Below are 4,377 nucleotides of genomic sequence, written 5' to 3'. Positions count from 1 at the left end.
GGGAACTGACAGTCCCTGTTTCAGCATGCCAGTTTTTGCAAACCTGGAAGATCTAAAAATAAAAACCACTTTTATTTAAAAAAAAAAAGTTCTGAAATACTGAGAAATTTAAAAAAATTGAGTGTTCACGTAGCATGTATGAGCTAATGCATGCAGCATCTTTCACGTGCCCCTTGTCACTGCCAGTGCCATGCTGATCCCAACCGGGCATCCCGCCGGGGCCAGTGCACCAGAGCCAGGCTAACAGATTTGGCCCGTTATTTCCCAACGCTTTGCCACGTTCAGCGGGGTGTCACAGAGTCACACTCCCCTACTGCCTTCCCCCAGCATCTCCAGGGCGCACCACAACCTCACCGCAGGCGGCTGGGCAGAGCAACAGCTCTTTGAAGGGGACCTCGGACAAATTGCATTACTTAGCTCAAGTAAATATCCTTATAAGTCTGATATTTTCAAATCCCTGTGGAAATGTTAAGCTAATGTTAAATTTATCAAAACCCTCTAGCTTTTAGCCCTCCATCACTTTAAGGAGCTTCTTAATAGGTTCTTCAAAGCAATTAGGAGACACACACACTCTACATTTCAATTAGGTTGAAAAATAATATTTGAGGCAAAGTTAAGCTAATTTTTAAATTAATTGCAAGAATTCCCTTAATAGTGAACTCAGGGGGTGGAGGGGAAAGTTGTGCTCTAAAACCACACTACATAGTTAGCCTGGAAGGGCTCGGGGTGTAGGTTTAGCTTCATTGCACACCAAGACGCATGCTCCCTTTGGGAAGTGGCTGTTGTGTCCTGCTCTCAGTCACCTCCCAAGTGAACCGGTCTCACCTAACATGAGGCATTTAACCAGACAGCCCTGCAGGCAGGGGCTCACAGACTTCAGTTGCTCCTGCAGCCAGAGGGAAGAGGGATGCACGGTCAGGAGCAGCCACAGTTGCTGCTATTGAAATAGCTGAAGCTACTTTGAAGAAAAAATAAAGAAATAGGGTGCCTGTTTTTCTCCACTGACTGCAAGTGAAGCAGAGATGGATACCACCTTTACATGCCTACACCACCACTACCCGCCCGGACAAATATCTCAGCTAAGATGGGATCAAAACAGACCTTCGTGCTACAGACAGGCCCCGATCAAGGCCATGATTTGCAGCACAACTTCCCTTTCCCTGCCTTCCCTCCACAGCCACCCTCTCTGTCAGGCAGCACCTTCACAGCCCCCAGCCCCCCCACAGCTGCCTTCCTGCCTGGCCGACGTGCTGGCAGGGCTTGGGGTGCCCAGCTGAGCCACTGCGGGGAGCCCTGCCTGCACCAACGTTGCAGCTTGCCAGGACCGTGCTCAGCCACAACCCACCCACGCACACACACATACACACATATACACACCTCCCCACATACACACATGTAGACACATACATACATGCACACACAGACACACACCACATATGCACGTGCATACACACCCACACCCCACACACACCCCCCCACACACACACATACAATACAGACCTGGCTGCCCGGGCGCTGGTGCCAGCTCACCCCGAGCAGCAGACCCGGCCCCAGGGGCTGAGCCCACCCCTCCTGCAGCACCCTCTCCGCAAGCCCCTGCCCTGCCTGGGGCCCGCCAACCCCTGCCCCGGGCGGCCCGAGCCCGACGCTGGAGGCTCTGCAAGCTGTCCCTGCCCGCACCCCCGCACCGCCGCCCGCACCGCCGCCGCTAGAGGCCGGTGTCGGCCCGGAGCTGCGGGCAGCGGGCAGCACCCAGTCCCGCACGGCAGCGCTGCTGCTGCCTCGCAGCCCCGACCCAAGCCCTACCGCTCCCGCCCCCCCCCCCCCGCCCCCCCCCAGCGGCTCCCAGGGGGAAAAGCCGCATTTCTGCAGTCAAACCCGGGGCCGAGGCCCCCTGCCGCGGCGGTCCCGTCGCCCTCCTGCCCGCGGGGTGCCGGTGGGGGGGTGCTGCGGTGGGGTATCCCCCGCTCCCGTACAGCAGGCAAGGAGCAGGCTGGCTCGGCCCCACGGCCACGGGCTGGGCTGGCAGCGGCGACTGCACGGCCCCTCCTGAGGCTGAAATGGCGTTCGTGACACTGCGGGCTCATTTTGCGGATCACAAACAACCCCAGGCCCGTGCGAGAAGCGGCCCCTGACACTTGGAGCGAGGTGGGAGTGGGGAAGGGTCGCAGTGTAACTGCGGGGCAGGATGCAGCAGTTGCTGGAGGGATTAACTAAGGGACTTCTAGGTCATGTCCTGGTCAAAAAAGCTAAGCCTAGCGCTCTCAGAGCAAAAAGCTTCCAGTGAAACCAGTTCACTGTAGAATGGCAAGCACAAGCAAGAGAAATGATGGGAAACAGCAATAGTGTGTGTGCATCGTGGCTGGATCTGGGCTGGCAGACGATGCTGCAGAGGCAGCCAGCTCTATCCCATGCCATGCTGGGTGCAGAGGATGAGCTGTGCTCCACTGCCTTCCCTTGCAGCACAGACGTATCCTGGAGCAATGACCTCATTTACAGAGGCAGCTCTCTGTCCCCAAACGCCTGACCTTGATTGTTTGCAGGCTTGTCTTTTATTCAGTGGAAAATCAATGAAAACTGTACAAACCTGGTGAAACAGGATGCACTCAGAAATCACCCCTCCCTCTTCCCCCCACCTCCCCATCTGTAATTCACTCCTACTCAAGATAGCACATGAGTTAGGGGAAGACACAGTGAGACATGAAAACAGCCGCCCCTGCCCCCAAACACCACACTGAGACAAACGACACCCTGGCAAGCCTTGGCCTGATGGTTAAAATGGGTGAGAGGAGCTCCTAATGAGACAACACTTCTCTGAATAAGAAATTCTGTGCTCTCCTCCCTCACACAGAAATTCTTCACCTCTTAACAACTTGGCTTTGCAGGAAGAACTCTGTTTTTCAGAGGACACAAGTTGAGAGGAGGTCCAGGCAGGAGTCAGCACAACTGGATTAGCATTAAGAAGCACTGAAGCTCTCACTTGTGCTGGCTGGGGCCTTAAGCAGAGATGTCTGAATAATTCATTGCAAATCAGAGGCTTGTGTGTGCTTGTGCAGACCTTTGGACCTCCCTGGTCACCTTTTCTCCTGATTTAATGATTTCTCTTTAAGTGTGAATTAAACCCACTCTCCATAGAAAAGTCCCCTTTCCAAGCTCAGCCTTCCTCTGCTACTGGCCAGCACCAAGCCAGGCTGTACCACACCACTTCACATCAGGTAAGGATTAATGTTCAGCCATTACAGCAGAAGGATGTTACAAACCCACCGTATTACACCTGGAGGATGCTCGGCTGTGCCTGCCCTCCTGCAAGCATAAGGCAGAGCTATTTCCCATGGCATACCCTCATTTGCTTGGTGTAGCACTGGCTACAGTCAGAGGTTTGAAGCATCCAAAGGGAGGAAAGAACACGGGATGAGAAAATGCTGCCACAAACCATACCCTGTGGGCTGCCCTACAACACATGCATGTGCTGCTTGTGCGCTGAAGGCTGGTACGTACAGAATAGCAGCAGTTTTAGTGTGAGAATGGCAGCACAATCCAGCTAAGCATCAGACCAGGAACAGTGCTCCCTCCGTAGCAGATTTTGGTTTAAGGGAATAGGAATCAGCAGACTGTCAGCTGACGGGAAGGACGCTACCATTTCTCCGTGCCTTCACTGCCATGTGACATGGAACAGGCCGCTGCATCTCAGCTTCCCCTACTGTAGAAGAGGCGCAATGAATTTAGTCATCTTTGAAAGAGGAGCCCCAGCTGGTCTGGATATCAGACACAAAAGGGCATGAAGGATTAGTAACCACATGAGTAAACAAGCCCATTCTTGACTCGCTTCCCACCAGTTTCCCCGCCGAAGTGGGTGCCACCCCACATTTGGCTTGCACCCCCTCGAGTTGCGTTAACACTGACAGCCCCCGCAGGGGACACGGTCGCCACCGGTTCCCCAGCAGATGCCCGGAGCCCCGGCGGCCCGGCCCGGCTGCGCCGCGGCTCCTCGCTCCCCGTGGCGGGGCGGTGGCTTCAGCACCGCGGACAGCGACGGGGCGGCGGCCGCGAGCCCCGGCCCGGTGCGGCCCCCCCGGGGCAGCGGAGCCCGGGCGCCCCCAGTACCCCCAGGCAGCGGAGCCCCGGCCCGGTGCGGGGGTATGTCCCCGGCGCCGGTGCGGGTCCCCTCGGGCCCCGCTGCCGCCGGAGCCGCCGCGCTCCGCAGCCGCCGATGCCGCCGCGGCCCCGCTCCCCGCCCGCGCCTCGCCCCGGCGGAGCTCCCCAGTTCCGGTCACGTTGCCGCCTGTTTACGGCGCGGCTGCCGGCGGGCGGCGGGGCCGGGCCGGGCCGGGCGAGGCGGGGCCGCCGCAGGCAGCGCGGGCAGCGCGGGAGCCCGGC

The sequence above is a fragment of the Falco naumanni genome, chromosome 1, assembly GCF_017639655.2.
Source record: "Falco naumanni isolate bFalNau1 chromosome 1, bFalNau1.pat, whole genome shotgun sequence".
In the NCBI taxonomy this organism is placed as follows: domain Eukaryota; kingdom Metazoa; phylum Chordata; class Aves; order Falconiformes; family Falconidae; genus Falco; species Falco naumanni.
Note: the sequence above shows the minus strand (reverse complement) of the source record.